Consider the following 18,185-nt stretch of genomic DNA (forward strand, 5'->3'; position numbering starts at 1 on the left):
GATCCTTATGGCTTTATATTGATCCTTAAAAAATAAAAAATAAAAAACTGTATGACCCTAATTCAGATTTACATATTTTTATGCACTCCCCTAACCCCTACATATTCACAGAAAAAAAGAGTGGGTGATGAGATATTAAAGGATTGGAACATTTTTTTCTATTTTTTATTACATTTGCCATATTTCTTACAATGAACATGGAAACTGCAACGCTTTAGTAATCAGGGAAAGGGGAATTTTTAAGGATTTAGGTCAGCATTTTCCAAATGCTATTTCCACAACATGTTATTATAACAATAGGTGGCCAAAACCAAGATTCTGACGGATTGGGGAAGTTTGACAACGGTCAGGTAAAGAGAACATAAGCGGCCCGGCACGGTGGCTCACGCCTATAATCCCAGCACTTTGAGAGGCCGAGGCGGGTGGATCACTTGAGGTCAGGAGTTCAAGATCAGCCTGACCAACATGGTGAAACCTTGTCTCTACTAAAAATACAAAATTAGCCAGGCGTGGTGGTGAGCACCTGTAATCTCAGCTACTTAGGAGGCTGAGACGGGAGAATCACTTGAATCCCAGAGGTGGAGGTTGCAGTGAGCTGAGATCACACCATTGATTGCAGTCCAGCCTCGGCAACAAGAGCGAAACTTCGTCTCAAAAAAAAAAAAAAAGAGAGAGAGAGAGAATATAAGCATGAGTACAAACTAAGGTGGCAGGAGGCATGGCAGGACAGGGCTTAGGAAGTTTCTTTTGCTCTTTGACCCAGTATTGATTGAAGGAGTGCAGCTGAAACTGTAACCAAACGAGGCCTGATGCTTCCAGAATAGTATTGCAAGCAACAGTAGCAGCTTTAAAGGGAAGGTAGAGAGATTCAACTAGTTAGAGTGAAAGCTGGAGCTCAAGTTATTCTCCTAGAATATGGAGGCACTAAAGTTGTTCTAGACAACAAAGATTCTTACTTTTCTTGTCTTTGTTTTTTTGTTTGTTTTTTGGTTTTTTTTTGGGGGGGTGGTTTTGAGACAGGGTCTCACTCTGTCGCCCAGGCTGGAGTGCAGTGACGAAATTTCGACTCACTGCAACCTCCACCTCCTGGGTTCAAGCAATTCTCCTGCCTAAACCTCCTGAGTAACTGGGAGTACAGGCACGCGCCACCACGCCCGGCTGATTTTTGTATTTTTAGTAGAAACAGGGTTTCATCATGTTGGCCAGGCTGGTCTCAAACTCCTGGGCTCAAGTGATCCATGCTCCTCGGCCTCCCAAAGTGCTGGGATTACAGGCGTGAGCCACCGTGCTCAGCTGTCTTTTTTTTTTAGATTTTCTTTATATTCCTGAATTTATAAAGCAGTAACTATTATAGGAAGAAGAAACTTCAGTATCCAGCCAATATTGTCAACCAAGAGATTAGGTGAGTTTTTGCTTTAAGGTTTTAGATGAAGAGGTGCTTAGGGAGAGGTATGTGGGAAGGGGTGCAGAGCTTCCACGCCCTCTCTGGGCATGCCACCCATGAGCAACCTCCACTTACTCAGAGATCTGGAAACCAATAAGGACTATTTCTTATCTAGAGATGGTGACATTCTTAGGATGTATGTGGACTGAAATTAATCGCTTATTGAAATGGCATCACATGAAACTGCCATTCCACTGCAGTTCTGAAAGTTTCACTGTGTAAATAATTTGTATGTCTCTTCTATAAGAAACTAATAATATCTAAACCAAAAAAGACAGCGACCAAGCAGTTTCACCTCTGCAGGCCTTCTCAGAGCCTTTACAGTCACACCCACCATGGCTCAGTCAACAGCGTTTCCTGGATGTGGTGGGAGAGGAAACAGAGTAGCTCGTGGTGAATCCCTGGGTACCGAGTGGGGCTGGGGGTGCTTGGATGCCATCTGTACTCGTGATGGGCCTCTGAGGGCTGCTGGGGTCTCTCCAGGTTTCCCCAGACAGAATCTGGAATCCGGGCCTGCATCAGTCTCTTTGGGTCCCTTCTGCAAGCCTCTGCCCACTGGGATGTCCTTCTTCTGCACTGACCCCCGCCCAACCCTCCCCGGCAGCCTGAGCCTCCCACACTCTCTTGAGCTCCAGTGGCATTGACTGAGCTTGGGTTGGGGGGTTACTGGTGTCCCTCATCATGATTTCATGACGGTATTTGGATGTTTTTCTGCATGATTAGGGGGGTATTCTGTCCTCCCAACCGACTTGCAAGGTCCCTGGAGGCGAGGCTGACTGTGGGGACTTACCCTGGGTCTCACGTAGCACTGGGCGCCGCCTGGACACACTGCAGACACACCACAAGCACTTCACGGGGAAACCCACCCCCACGACCCCCTTCCAGCTGCCTTCTGCTTCTGGAGGCTGCCTCCCTCCCTTCACCCAAGTCAAGACACCCAGCTTCCCCAAACTCTCCCAGGGTCCCGCCCCCAAATTCCTGCTTGCCTTCTCCTCCTCCCTCATCAAGAACTCCTGCCATCCCTTCCTCCGAGAAGTCCTCCGTGATTCTCAATCCAGGCGGAAGTCATCCCCTTCTGGGGCAATGCTAGAAAAAGCTGCTTCCCCACCCCCCACGCCTCCACCACCACTACACACGCACCTGTGCCAGGCCCAAAAGCTTGGGGACAAACGTGACAAACGGAGAGGGCTCTGGCCTGTTTTTCCGGAGCATCCTGAATCCAGGTGACCTCCTGGGACTTGCTCACTGCTGCCAACTCACCCAGGGTCTGAATCATTTTCTCTTACTGGGTTTCAGTTTGCCTGTCTCTCCAACAGGAGCAGAAGACAAGAAAACCCCCCTTCCCTGCTGTTGAAGGTGTCGCTGTCTTTGTGTCCACCGCTGGGGCAGCCGCGTGGAGCGGGGTTTGCTTGGAGCCCACTCATATTAGCGCATTTCCAGGACACCATGCCCCTGTGTGAAGTGCTCGTGTTTGTGGGTATGAGGCCTTGAGGACCTGACCCTGAGACCTGTGAATCCTGGCCAGTGTGTGTATGTCTGTGTATGTGTGTGTGTGTCTGTCTGTCTGTCTTTGGGCATATGTACCCAAGACTCTCGAATGGCTCAGAACTCCCTCCTTCCCCCTCAGGTCCCGAGGGAGTTCTGCAGGCTTGGCCGTAGGGCAGGAGTCCCAGGCAGACTGGAGCCAGCTCAGCCTAGGATAGAGCCTCTCCCTGCCCTTCCACATCCCCAGCCCAGCTGCAGAATTCAGACTAAGTGAGGGAAGACTCATGTTCCCTGGGGTGAGCCACGCCAGCCACATCCTCTAACAGGGTGACCAGGAGTCCCAGGGGTCGGAGGGCCCCCTCAAGGCTGTCAGACCCCCAGGGCCCTGGACCTGCTGTGGGAAGCCACATAAGGCCCTCCCTGCCCTCCCACAGCAGGCACAGTGGGGAACACCTCACACCCTGCCCAGAGGGACCTGGCCTTGACTCACAGCCACAAGCAAATGGAGTGAGGATCCCCTGGCGCCCCGGCTCCCCGCCCCCACCCTCGGGGCTGCTCTTCCCGCAAAATCAATCATCCTGCCACTGTTTGCGGGAAGTGGGGGCCGGCAGGAGGCCTCGCAGGGCCCTGGCTCCCTTGCAGGGTGACAGCCCTTGTGAGCGGTGCCTGGGCTCACGGGTGATGCTGGGGGCCTGGCAAAGCACTCCCAAGAGAATCCCACCCTGACCTCTGGACCCCTTCCCAGCTGGCCAACCAGGCCCGGGGCTGAGAGGGTGGGGTGGTGGGAGTTACCCCGGGGCTACTGCCAACGGTGCAGCAGATAGGGCCCCGGAGACAGAGGAGCCCCCCAGAGGCCAGGGTGGAAGGAAGTAGCAGGAGGGCGTGTGGAAGTAGCTTGAGCTGTGTTAAGCCTCTCTTCCGTCTCTTCCACAGGATGTGTGACCTGATTCATTCATTCGTGTGTTCAGGGGGAGGTGACCAAGGACTTCACAGTCCTCCAGGAGCTGGAATGTTATGATACAGGGGTCTTGACTGGCGGTGTGGGGTGGGCCAGGGTGATGAGCAAGGGCCCCAAAGACTTCCTCCCTCAATTGGCCTTGGCTGCCTGGATTCCACCATAGAGAGCCATTGCCTGGCCCCAGGGAGGCGGCCCTCCCGCTCTCCTTCTGTCCACATGAACATGCCCCATGGCTGGGGAACAGATCAGGAGCTGCCAGGTCTCTGGTACCCTCTGCTGCCACCATGACTCTTCGTAAAAACAACAATTGAAGCCTCACACTCAAAGAAGGCTTCAGGACATAGAAAATACCCCGTAGGGGGCCGGGCGCGGTGGCTCATACCTGCAATCACAACACTTTGGGAGGCTGAGGGGGCAGATCACTTGAGGTCAGGAGTTTGAGATGAGACTGACCAACATGGTAAAACCCTGTCTCTACTAAAAATACAAAAATTAGCCATGCGCGATGGCACACGCCTGTGATCACAGCTACTCGGGAGGCTGAGGCAGGAGAATCCCCTGAATCCGGGAGGCAGAGGTTGCAATGAACTGAGATCGCATCACTGCACTCCAGCCTGGGTGACAAGAGCAAGAACTGTCTCAAAGAGAGAGAGAGAGAAAGGGAGGAAGGGAGGGAGGGAGGAAGGAAGGAAGGAAGGAAGGAAGGAAGGAAGGAAGGAAGGAAGGGAGGGAGGGAAGAGTCCTGTGGGGGTCAGTGGGGAAGCAGATGTAATGATTTTCACCCCATTTTACAGATGAGGAAACAGCCTTGGAGAAGTCGGCCTGCCTGAATGAATGAGCAAATGGCAACATGTTGGGGCAGTTAGCGCGCAGGAAGGAGGAGGAAGAGGAGGCGCTGGGTGTGTGATGGGGATGTGGGGGTGCTGAAGTTGGGGGCAGGAGGACATCTCCCAGTTGATGTGTTCTCATGGGAAGAGCACTGCACTAGGAGTCCTGCAGCCTGGTAGAGCCCTGGCTCCTGTACTGACACGTTGAGCAAGCCATGTCACTTCCCTGGGCCTCCACTTCCCCCTCTGTAAAATGGAGTTAATAGCCCTGCCCTGCCCTGTGGGGATGTTGCAGGGAGCAAACCAGTGCTACTGGATGGGAAAGGGCTTTGGAAACTGCAGGGAACTGCCAGCGCGCCAGAGTCATCTGCCCACGTCTGCCTCCTGGCCTTGCAGTCCTGGGGGAGGCAGCCCAGCTGGATCTCGGGGTCTAGAGCCTGGACTTTTGCCCAACTTTGGAGTTCCAGAGCCTAACCTCTCTGGGCTCCACTGGGCTCAGCAGCCTCCTCTCCAGGCTGTGAGCTCAGGGAACCTGGAGAGGCAGCCCGAGATCCACCCAGAGCCTCCTCCACCTTCCCCAGTACCTGGGACGGGGGTGTGTGTGGCGGGGGAAGGCAGGCCGGGCTGCCAATGTGAGTATTAGCTGGCGTGAAATAATTTGATGGTAGTGATAAAGGCTGGGCTGCCTGGGGCCCCGGAGCCCCACCCAGCTGCCCCCCACAATTCCACCCCCTGCCAATAACATCGAGGCTGAGCTGTCTGGGTTCTGGCTTACCATTCTCTGGTGATGAAATCCCGGCTCAATCAGGCTGGCTAGCGCTGTAGTTACCAAATCGCTGTAATTGAGATTAATTTGGGGGCTGATTGGGTCAGCCCTTGCAGGCACCCATTAATTAGTAGGGGAGGCTCAAAGCCCCAACAGCTGGGCCTGCACCCCGTGGAGCCTGAGGCCACTGTGGAGGGGGGCACTGAGAGATGCCCAGGTAGGTGTGTGTTCCAGAGGAGGGGGCAAGCTGGACAGAGCCTCACCCACCCCATGCCACTCCCGCCTTCTACCCAGTCCTAAGCTTGCTCCCACGCCCAGGAGGGGAGGGGACAGCAGAGCCTTTGACTCAGGCCCAGAGGCAGCTCTGGGTCTCTAAGGGTTAAAGGGCTCATTACAAGGGTGGGGAGAGGTGGAGAGGGTGCTCAGAGGCTCCTTGGACTTCAAACAGCTCTTGCAAAACTTCTAGATGAGTTAAGTGCAAATGAATTTGAAACAGACAATGAAGTTCCCTTTAGAGACACCTGGGCAGAAAAATGAAGGGAAAAGCGCCTCAGGGAGAGCTCGTTTGTGGATTTTTTTTTTTTTTCCTGAACCCAAAACACACAGGGAAAAACAAACCCACCCGTCTACTCGTCTACTCCGGGTGCCAGAGGCGGGCAGGCACGCCCTGACTCAGTGCTGGGCTGGCAACAAGTTGGGCACACACGTGAGGCCTGGGCACACGCTGGGGAGTGGGGGACAGCGGCACAAACGTGTGTGCAGAGCCGGAAGTTCCGGGCACACAAGTGTGGAAGTGGCACTGGTCCTGGAAAGGAGCGGAGCCCCTGGGCATGGGAGGATGAGGCGGCAGGGGGAGGGCACACGTGTGTGGGTAGCTGGGAGGAGGCCAGATGAGGGTGAGGGGGCAGGGCCCACTTGGGGTGAGGGGCAGAGCTCAGGCCCCGCCACCCCCAGGGGCCATGGCACCCTGGTCACATGAGTGCTCCTGGCCCTGGGGTGGGGCCTTCCCAATTGCCAGGCGGGTGAGGTGTCAGAGTGGGGGCCTCTGGGCCTGCCTGCCCTGCCCCACTCACCCGACTTGCTCCGGTTAATTGCCCGGTGCTTTATTTTTTCCCTGTGAATCTCACAGAGGGACAAAAGCAAGTTCTGAGTCACCAGGAACCGCCTCCCGCTTCTGCCCACGCTGGAGCCTGGTCCCCACCCCACTCCGAGAACCCAAGGACCCCGAGGTGGCGGGGTCTGGCCCAGGTTGACTTGTGGGAGCCCTGGACCCTGCTGGGTCTGTGAGGTGTCCCCACCGCTGACCAGCACCCCCGGGGCCCAGGCGTGTGACTTCCCTGGGGGCCCTGATGGAGCAGCCTCCTCCCTGTGGCGCATTTGCAATTCATGGCTCCAGCCGAGATTGCATTAGGGCCTGGCTGTCACTCGTGATGAATGTCGCTTGTTTTCCAGAAAAAAACAGGCCCTGGATCCAGAGTGACAGGGCTTCGGGGGGCACCAGCCCTCCCTTCCGTGTCTGAGGACCGGGGCATGGCGGGTGTCCCCAGTGGTCTGTCAGCAGCCTCAGAGCTTGACTCCATCGGGGGCTCTCTAGGATCCCAAATAGGAGCTCTCCCCCAATTCCGGCTCCCAGGCCTATCTTCCCATCCCTCGGGTTCTCCCAACAGCCCTGTGGGAGGAATGCTGCTAGAGCAGCTCCACTGGACAGATGAGCAAACTGAGGCCTGCAGGAAAAGGGAAGGTAGGCGCAAGTGTGTGGGCTGGAGGGGAACTGGAGAGGGGTCCAGGGATCTAAAAGCTCAGAGAGGTTCCTGAGGGGGAAGTCTGGGAGACGATCTTGGGGGAAGTGGATTGCAGGGGTGGGAGGTGAAGAGCTGGGAGACGATCTTAGGGGAAGTGGATTGCAGGGGTGGGAGGTGAAGAGACTCCTTGCAGGCTCTGGCTCTCCCTACCACATCCTGTCTGTGGGGCTGGGTGGCCACCCCGGGACCCAGGACTGCTGTCTGCCCGCACCTTGCCCAAGCTCTGCACTCTCTCTTCCTGGCAACTCTTTCTGTCCAGAAGATGGGGGTCCCACAGGTCTGAGGCTCTGGGCTGTGCCTTCTGGCAGCCAGTAGCTTCCATGAAGGCAAAGGAAATGCATTCCTTCCCATCCCACCTCTAATCAGGCCCACAACTGGGCCAGGGGGATGGGGAGCTGGGGTGCGAGAATTAGCTGGAGGTCTCAGCTGGGCCCCTTCCCACCTGTCCCTTCCTCTTCTCAAAGAGCTCGCTTTCCCCAGGACTTTGGGAACACAGAAGCCCAGATAGGCCTCCGCTGTGGCTCAAGGGCTCACAGTGGTTCCCACTTTCCCAAATTTTACTCTGTTTCATCTCTGTTCCTGCCCTCACCATCTGGGAACCACAGCCTTGAAGTGTGGCAGACAGAAGAAAAGAATTCTATCTATGAGTGTCTTGTCAGGCCCATTCCCTGGAAAAAGAATTATGTTCACCGTGCCCCTTCACCTCCGAGATTGAAACAATTTAGGCAGAAGGAGGTGAAATGGGTCATGTGAATCCCCTTATCACAGATGAGGAAACTGAGGCTGGGGGTTCGGAGCAAGAGACAGAGGTTCTGTCCTCCGTTGAAAGTAGTGGCTTTTTGTTTTGTTTTGTTTTGTTTTTGTTTGTTTCTTTGTTTTTCTGAGATGGGATCTCACTCTGTCACCCAGGCTGGAATGCAGTAGCGTGATCTCGGTTCACTGCAACCTCCGCCTCCCAGGTTCAAGCAATCCTCCCGCCTCAGCCTCCCAAATAGCTGGGATTACAAGCGTGAGCCACCACATCTGGCTAATTTTTGTATTTTTAGTAGAGACAGGGTTTTGCCATGTTGGCCAAGCTGGTCTCAAACTCCTGGCCTCAAGTGATCCTCCCACCTCAGCCTCCCAAAGTGCTGGGATTACAGGCATGAGCCACCGCCCCCGGCCGAAAATAGTGCTTTGTTCACTGGTGTATCTCTGTGCCTAGAACAGGGTCTGGTATGGAGTAGGCATTTGCTGAATGAGTGAATGAATGAGTAATGGCCTTAGCAGGACACAGGAAGCTCTGGGCTGCTGGGGAGGCTGAGCCATGAAGCCTGGCACTCGGGCCCTTCATTCCCCCTCAACTGCCTCCGTCTTGGCAGATAGGCAGCCTGCTGCCTGCTGACACGGTCCCATGGGTGTCCCTGTTGCAAAGTCAGCTGATGGGATGGGGGCCTCGCTTTCCCCCAGGAAGAGTCCAGGTTCCAAACTGCCCAAAGCTCCACAGCCCCAAACCTACCCAAACGGACCAAGGCAGTGCAGGCCAGAAGGAAAAAAATACAAAACACCCTTCACTGGAGGTCTGGAGCCTGAGGCTGGGCCCAGATGGGCCATTGTAATCACAGCTCCTTGTGTGCCAGGCACCATGCTAGGTGGGCATTCATTGTGTCATTTCCTCCCCATGACAGTGTGCTAAGCCGGGTGCTGCTTCTGCTCGTTATATACCTGACCACGTCCCTGGAATGGCTGGGCCCCTGCTGCTGTCCTTGCTCATGAAACAGCTGGGGAGCCAGCCCCTCTGGTGGCCCTCCCCTCCCCAGGTAGAGCCCCTATCCTGTCCCAGCATTTTTGCCCAATGTGGAAAGCCTTGCCCAGAAGGCTGGGCGTCAGCTCCCGCCAGCTGCCTGCCCCATTTGTTCCAAGGCGGCCCCAGGGGCATCCTCACAGTCGATCTAACACTCAGGTTTTCCTTGGCAACAGGGCCAGAGGAACAGCTCTGGATCCACGTCAGTGACCCCACTCCCTCCACCGCAGCCCCAATCCCCAGTGTCTGGAGGCCAAACGGTTTTCCAGAAGCCAACCCTGCTGAGTCCTTGGCCCTTCCCTGTATGGATAGATGTTGGTCCCATCTCCTACGATGTGAACAGCTGAACTGCATTCTGGAGCAGGCCAGAAGCCAAGGCTGAGAGGCAACATTGTCCCCACCTCCAACTGCACCTTCCAAGCGAGGCATGGAGCCAGGCAAAGAGAACACTGGCTCTAGAATGAGCTGGGTTCAAATCCCAGCACTGTCCCCTCATAGCTGTGTGACCTTGGACAAATGGCTTCCCCACTTTGAGCTTCAGCTTTCTCATCTGTAAAATGGGCATGGCCGCGTCTCACGTCACACAGCGGCTATGGGGCTCCCGGGAGCTACATGTAGGCGTTGGATTCTACACACTGGGTGTGTGGGCACCATCCCTCCAGGCCCTGGGTCCCCATCCACCCCTGTCATCTGTGCCTGCTGCTGTGTCACTTCTACCACCATCTATCAGAGCCAGCTGTGCCTGCCACCATCGGGGCACCATGCCCAGCCCCATATACCCTGGGGGCCCTGCCATGCCCTGTCCTCCCCACAGCCCACACCATCCAGCCTGCCTCAGGCTCCCAGATGAGGAGACTCCAGCAACACCCCCAGGTCCCAAGGGCACCCTCTTTATCTTCACCCACGGGGGCCTTCTGCACCCCCAGGGACTCCTCACCAAGATCTAGGACCCAGGGGCCAATCTGGAAGCCCCTCTGCTCCCAGAGGGCAGCCCCCGCCCCTCCACTACTCTACCCGGCTTGTACCACATCCTGCCGCAGCCCTGCGTCTATTTCATCAGGCCAAGGATTGCTTTTTAAATAAATCTAAAAAACTCCACTTCCTCCTTGGCAAGTTCATTTTAAGTCATTTTATCTCTTTCCCCCCTATATTTTTCCCAAATAATGTGATTAAGTGACTCAGCGCCGGCTGCCTCTGGCAGGCCTGGTCTCTAATTCAGTTTGAGGACGGCCACCTTTGACCCCACTCCACTCTGGCTAAGAGACACTTAAGCAATATTCTACCGCTTCCTACAGAGGGAGGCCGGGTGGGGGGGCCCGCAAGGGGTGGGGGTGGCGGGGGGCGGGGGGAAGCGAAACAAACTTTCACATAAAATTATGGTATATGGATAATTGAGAAGTTTAAAAACATGAATCTAATTGTACAGTCCCCAGAGAAACCCATATCGAGCCACCCTATAAGAGGCCTGGAATCTCCCGATGATGATTTATTGCTAAATCCTAGTATTTTTCAATACATTATAGTTTTTAAATTGTGTTTAAATTGAGTGTAGAGGAGCAGAGGCCATTAGGAGATGCAGAAATGATGATTATATTTAAATATTCATGCACGCAGTACCTTATTATTGAATCTGAACACTAACAAAATCAATATTAAGTGCGGTTTGACATGAATTTATTTATGAATTTCGACTTTCTAAGTACTGTATTTTTTCACTCAAAAATTGTGAGTATAATGTAGTAATGATATCAAAACACGGTGTCAGGGAGCATTAGCTGGGGAGGTTATAAACCTCTGGATTAGGGGGCCCAAGATTGCCCTCAAAAGTGCTTAGTATACAAAACCCAATTTTTTTTTTTTTCCCTGTTTCTGAATCGTGCAGATCCACATACACTCTCGAGAGGGTGGGCGGGAGGATGCGGAGAGGAAGCGGGGCTGAGCTGTAGTAGCAGGCGCAGCCACAGGCACTCAGTTCCATGGAGGCTGGGGTGCAGGGGAACCAGGGTTCTCCGCCAGACCCTCCCCTGAGCTCCACGCCCCAGAAGCAGCCCCTCTGGCCACGGGGTCCCTGAGGATCTGGGGTTCAGACTCCCTCGAGGGGCACACTGTGGAGGTAGGGAGAGCCCGGGGGTGTCTTTACATCCCAGACTGGATTTTGGGGGCAGGGTGAAAGCTGGAGCCATCTGGCACCAGGAAACCAAGGCAGAAGGAAGTGGAAAAGAAGCCTTTGCCCCCAGATTCTGGGTCCTGGCACCAAGTGGGTGGCCAGGGCAGAAAGCTTGGGCCACCGCTTCCTGCTCAGCCCACCGGGACCTCCTGCCCCGATGCTGGCAATGACGTTGGTGAAGATGAGGAGGGCATCCTTCCTCCCTCTCCCTGAGCCCACTGGGGTGGGAGGAAGGGGCCTGGTCCTCTCCATCCAAAGCTTCTCCTTCATAGTATGGCCTGGAACCCTTCCCCCACCTGCCGCCCCTGTACCACCCCTGCCCAGGAGGCCACCAAGAGCTTCAGGGTTTCCCTCCCTCTCTCCCCTCCAGAGAATCAATGTCTGTGTGCTGGCAGGGGCAGCCCCCAAGCTCAGCATAGCCACAGCCTGCGGTGGCCTCTGTGCCCCAGGAACCACCCTGCTGTGCCCGGTTCACATACACCAGGATCCCACAGAGCCCCGTGTAGACAGACAGAATGACACACTCATAGACAGAGCATGGAAATGAATTAGAGGTCAGCTCGAAGGAGACCCCACTTTTCAGATGGAAAGTAATTCCCTGATAATGCAGGCTTTTTGGAAACAGGTAAACTACATTCCCCAACGGGAAAGAACTGGACATCACTGCTGGTCCCTGACTTAGGCAGACGACTCCCAGCCCACCGCACGCTGTGACACAAACCTGACCCTGACCATCAGTGGCCCCAGGACACGCTAGATGGACTCATAGCCTTGCATTCATAAATCCATGAGCACCCACCGCCCAGTACTCACCACAGCCTGCTTCTAGGGCACCCACCAGCGCCTTAGCACCCAGGCTCACACCCCAACACCCACCACTCTCCCATTCTCCCAGAGAAACAGTCACACTGGTAGGTGTTGCTGAGCACACACATTAGCACACACACACAGAACCACAATCACCTTTACACAGTCCCACACACCTCAACAACTTCCACACAGGCAGACCCTGACATGCACACAGACACCCCAACATACACGTGGACACTCTGACATACACACAGGCGCAGCCAACATTCACATGGCACCCCAACATAAACACGAACGCCCTCACTGACATATGGCTACCCCAACATACACACGGGCACGCCCCCACTTCCCAACACCCGGCCCAACTGCTCAACACGTCCACACTCGCCCGCAGCAGGCTGGGGCCAGGTGAGCCTGGCCCTCCAGCAGCAGGAAGATGCAGCCAGGGTCGGGGGTCAAACAGCACTTAGAAGGTTTGATTCAGAATATTCATCAGTCTTCGGGGGGGGAAAAGAAGCCCACACATGGGGTAGGAGGAGGAAAAAACCCAACCCTGACCCTAAACTCTTTTCCAGTAAATCGATGTATTTTGCTATAATTTTATTAGGAATATAAAAGGAGCCTTTTCAAAAGTGCTTAGGACGCAAAAAAAAGAGGCGGGCGATGGAAACATTAGTCTGTCTGTATTAGCAATCCCATAGTCACATTTTATTGTTACTGTCAGGATGCAAAAGCTGTGCTTAAAACAAAATAATACATAATGTATTACTGAGGCATAAACATCAGCGAGCCGCGAGCGGCCGGCGTTTTTATTTTAAAAAGAAGATGCAGGAAAAAAAAGCGGAGGGACAGAGAGTGGGTGGAGGGGTGTGGGCAGCCTCCGGGGATCAGTCAAGCTGGGACCCCAAGACCCAGAGGACTGGGGAGGCCAGAGCAGTGATGGAGGCTGACCCGTACGGATGATTTCAACCATAGGAGAAACAATGTCACCCCCGTATCAGTCCCCGAAATTAGCCCCAGGCTCAGGGTCCTCCTACCTGCCAGCTCTGCCTTTGGCATCTTAGGGTTTATAAAACTCTGGCCCCATGTCATGCCCCAACCTCAACTCTCACCACGTGCCAGGGAAGGAGGCTGTGCGGCTCTTCCTGTCCCTGTTTTGCCGGAAAAGACACTGAGGCTCAGAGAAGGGCAGTTGTAGACTTCAGGTTGTATTGTCAGTGAGCCGTGGGTCCAGCACTCCAATAGGGGCAGAGTACTAGAGTCCCTGTTGCGTGCATTTTCTACTGTTCTGAGCTACCCAGGTGCTTGACAGTCTCCAGGCAGGGCCCTTAGGCCCTTGGTTCCCTGAGGTGGTCTCTCTGCACCACCCTTGCCCCCGTCGACCATTCTCCAACATCAACAAATGTAATCTTCCAAAATGCAGAGCTTGTTTCTTCCGAGCTGACACCTCTAAGCCCCGTTCCCTCCTACCTAGGAGACAATCGTGGCCCTGCAGGATTCTCCTCGGTCTGGCCTTGTCTCTGGCTTGCCTCCTCCCCCGTCCTCTGTGCTTGCTCACTCAGCGGGAGACCCACTGACCTTCCTATTCTTTGAGCCCACTAAGCTCATGCCTGCCTTAGGGCCAGGGCTCCTGCTGGCCCCTCTGCCTAGAAAATCATTTCTGGCCCTTTATAGCAAACACTACCTCCTAGGAGAAGACCTTCCGGATCACCTAATCTAAACAGATCCTCCATCACTTTTTTCTGGCCTTTGACAGCCAATACCATCTCCCCCAAGAAGTCCTCCCGGATCACTCCAAACAGACCCTCCATCACTTTTTGTTCTCTCTGATCTCTCTGGTTTTCTTTTACTGGGAATATCAGGAATTTCAACAGTAGAATGTCTAGTGCCCGTTTTCCCCAAACTAAAGAGTAACCCCCGAGAAAGCATGGGCCTCACTGGTCCTGTTCTCTGTGGTATCCCCAGCACCTGGCACAGGCAGAGTCCGTGTGTTCCAGGGAAGGATGGATAGGGCCGGGCACAGTGGCTCACGCCTGTAATCCCAGCATTTGGGAGGCTGAGGCAGGCAGATCACTTGAGGTCAGGAGTTCGAGACCAGCCTGGCCAACATGGTGAGACTTCATCTCTACAAAAATAGAAAAATTAGCCAAGTGTGGTGGTGCGTGCCTGTAATCCCAGCTACCTGGGAGGCTGAGGCAAGAGAATCGCTTGAACTCAGGAAGCGGAGGTTGCAGTAAGCCGAAATTGCGCCACTGCACTCTAGCGATAGAGTGAGACTCCATCTCAAAAAAAAAAAAAAAAGATGGATGGGGGACCGCATTGACACTTGGCTGTCATAGTGGGCAGGTGGGCCTGACCCGTGGAAGCCTGCACACTCCAGGATGGGGCCTGCCCATCTCAGCAGCGTCTCGGCCAAGCACTTCCTAGAACATCTGGGACGACCTCTCCCCCAACCTGTGCCTAGCCCCTCAGGCTTCTCCCAGCTGCCCTCTAGTACTCTCCTTCCTTCATTTCCTGACCCATCGGGCAGCTGCCGGGGAATCCAGGGACAGCTGGGACTTGTCCATCCTCCCTTGCCCACTACAGTCCTCCAATCATCTGCCCTCTTGGAGGCTCCCACAGAGCCTCAAGCCAGCTCCAGGGCCATGGTTCACTCAGGGGCCACTGATCGTTCCGGGAGAGCTTTCGGGAAGCAGAACTGAAGAAGGGAACCAGGCAGACCCAGGTTTGAGGCCGACTCTGCTTCTTAGTAGCGGTGTGACTTTGGACACACGGCTTTCTCTTCCCAGCGCCTCAGTTTCCTCATCTGTGAAATGGGGACAAGATGGTATTCACCTCATTGGCCTCTGCGAGGCTTGTGAGGACATGTCAGGGATGTATGACCACCCTTTAGCACAGCTCTCTTAGGGGCTGCCATGCCATTCAAGGAAGGGGACATGGGGACAGGAGGCCCAGTCGAAGCCTGAATGTAGGGACCAGCCCCTCCACCCCCAGCCCTGAGCCCTTCTGGGGCGACTTCCTGCTGTCTCAGGGCACTTGGCACCACCTAGTGATGGGTGGGAGCACCAGAGGGCCTGGCAGGGGCAGGGTGGGGCGGGGTGGGGGCCCTGGGGCAGGATGGAAACCAGAGAGGGTGAGACGTGGCCAAGGAGCAGGTTTCAGCGGCTTCTCTGGGCCCTGTTTGGGGCCACTGTGCACCAAAAGGTCACAGCCCCCTCCCAGCCTGGAGGCCATCCTGGGAGAGCAGAACAGGACAGTGGGGGAGGCATGGGGGGAAGGGCCGCAGGGGTTTCTTCCAGAACACCTGGGCCAGCTCGGGAGTCCCCAGCCAGCCCGGCCAGCAGCAGTTCAGACACCAGCATCCCACCCAGAGAGGGAGACTGAGGGCTGGGCGGGAAGGAGTGGGGGTGGTACCTGCAGCCCCCAAGGGACTCAGCCTCCTGCCCATTACACCAGTCCCTCCTCGGGACCGGGACGTGGGAAGCCCTGTGTGCTGAGGCTGCATGACCCTGTTCATTCATCCACGGAGTCCCTCCCTTCTACACACATTTGTGAGTCCTCACTGTGCCACAGGACACTGGTGACAGAGAGAACAGGGCAAACGCCCACCTCTGTAGGGCTGACATTGTGTGTGAGGGTGGGGAGAGGCAAGAAGGGGGCAGAATAGCAAATACTGAAAGTTCACAGTCTGTTTAAAGGGCACCAATGGTTAAGGTGCCAAGGGACACCAAGCAGGGGGCACGCGAGGAGGGAGGGTTAGAGTGGGTGACAAGGGGCTCACCCCATCACCACAGCATAACCTGGTAGTTAAGGCCTTGGGCATTGAGCCGCCAAGCTGCCTGTCTGTAATCTAGCTTTGTGACTTTGGGTGAGCTGTTTAATGTCTCTGTAGTGTTTCACAATTCCTAAAGTGAAGAATAAGAGCTACTCTCCACTGGGCTTGTCCCCAGGGCTGAATGAGGCCCAGAGCACAGGGAGGAACTGCGGCTTTTAGACTGGCTTCAGCTCCAGGACCCTCTGCTTTGTGGAGTAAAGGCCAGGGCTGCTTCTAAGCCCCGGCCTTTACTCCACACACACACACACACACACACGCACACGCACATTCTCACACACACACAATCAGGCACACACACATGCACACCTGTGTGCACACACACTCAGAGCAGAGGAACACGGGGGGGCCGGGGCCCTCTGCGTAACCAGGGAGCAATGCCCAGGCAGTCTCAGGAATCATGGCTGAGCCTGGACAGCTGCGAAGGGGCCGTGTGTTGTCCTTCCTGGGGAGCCATCTGTGTATTGTCACACGTGGTGGGCATGCAGACATGAGCCTGTGAACATGACTGTGTGTGTGGCTGCAGGGCTGGGGGCTGCCCATGTGACCACATGCACTCTCATAGGTCCAGGTTGCCAGGAGCGGGGCTGTGTTCTGTGCCTGCGTGTGGGGGTACAGGGCCCCGACTGGGACTGTAGTGACCACTGATTGTTTGGGGACATCATTGCAGAGGAAACGTCACTCAGCCACTCCTCTTGGCCCGTCCCCGGCCTGCCAGAGCTGAGAGTGAGAGGAATTTCCAGCCCACCCACAGGGCAGGCTCAGGGCCCAGCCCAGTGTCCTCTCTGGGATCTTCCCGTGCTTCTAGAGCCCATCCCTGGGGTCTGGGAGTCTGCTCTGACCTGGGCTGGGGAGCAGAGTCCAAAGAGGCTGCACCCAAAATCTTCTGCCATCAAATCACTGGCAGTGCTGAGATGGAGTGTTCCTGCAGTGGCATCAGTGCCATCGTTCTGGGCCTGCCCTACACGGAAGTCCCAGAAAGGGGAGGCTGCAAGATCTCAGACAGTCTTGAGTTCTAATTTTTGGTACTGCTTCTTCATGGCTGTGTGGCTTTGGACAAGTCACATAGCTTCTCTGAGCCTCATTCTCTCCTGTAAGACAGCAATAAAGATATTCACTCCTGCAGGATCTCTGTCGGGAGCTGACATTACAGGAATGTATGAACGGCTGGGCGTGGTGGCTCACACCTGTAATCCCAGCACTTTGGCAGGCCAAGGTGGGGGGATCACCTGAGGTCAGGAGGTCAAGACCAGCCTGGTCAACATGGCAAAACCCCGTCTCTACTAAAAATACAAAAATTAGCCAGGTGTAGTGGCGCGTGCCTGTAATCCCGGCTATGTGGGATGCTGAGGCAGGAGAATCATTTGAACCCAGGAGGTGGAGGTTGCAGTGAGCCAAAATCGCACCACTGCACTCCAGCCTGGATGACAGAGCGAGACTTCTCTCAAAAAAAAAAAAAAAAAAAAAGAATATATGAGACTTGGCCACTGGCACGGGGCAGGTTCTCATTCATGTTGCCTCTACGGTGCTAATGGCTACATTCATGGAGCTGGAGCCCGTGGCAGTCACTGTGCGGAGCCCTTTGTGCCACCGTCTTGGTCTGCAAGTCCCCCTGACAGTCCTCTGCAGTGGCTGCTTTACTGCCCTCTCCATTCCTCAGATGAGGAAACTGAGACTTGGTGAAGGGGCATGAGCAGGTGGGAGAGCAGAACCTGCACTCAGGCGCCTCTGCTGGCCTGGCCCTGCCCTCGGAGCATTTCTGCTCCCAGTAGACCCCTTCATCATGCCCCAGCTCAGCCTCCGGGGCTGGAGTTTGCTGAGTGTCACCAAGTTTCCAACGAAGCCGGGTGGCTAGATGAGACTTCCTTCCAAAACCCCTTCCTTCCCTCTTCCCTGTCTGATCAGGCTGGGAGGCTGGATGGTGAGGAAGCTGCCTCACCCTCTTGGGGAATCCCTGAGCAAATAAGCTGAGGGAGCCCCTTCATCCTCATCCAACATTCTTATTTCACAGGTGGCGAAACTGAGGTCTGGAGGCCCAGGTCATTCACAGTCCACATCGGGCCTAGCCAACAGTGAATCCCTATAATGAGAGCTCAGAGAATGTGGGCAGGGATGGATCCCTGGCTACCAGGATTAGTGTCCATCCTCCACACCCTCCAGTCGGTCAAACAAACCCTCTCTAAGCACTTCCAGTTGGCCAGGACAGGAGATGAAGATGCCTAGGAGAAACAGGACCTGTGGCCTGCCACCCAGGAGCACACAGCCTGGTGAGCAAAGCCAACAAATAGAAATCAGTAAGGTGAGTCCGTGG

This window comes from Hylobates moloch, unplaced genomic scaffold (genome assembly GCF_009828535.3).
Source record: "Hylobates moloch isolate HMO894 unplaced genomic scaffold, HMol_V3 SCAFFOLD_9, whole genome shotgun sequence".
NCBI classification, from domain to species: domain Eukaryota; kingdom Metazoa; phylum Chordata; class Mammalia; order Primates; family Hylobatidae; genus Hylobates; species Hylobates moloch.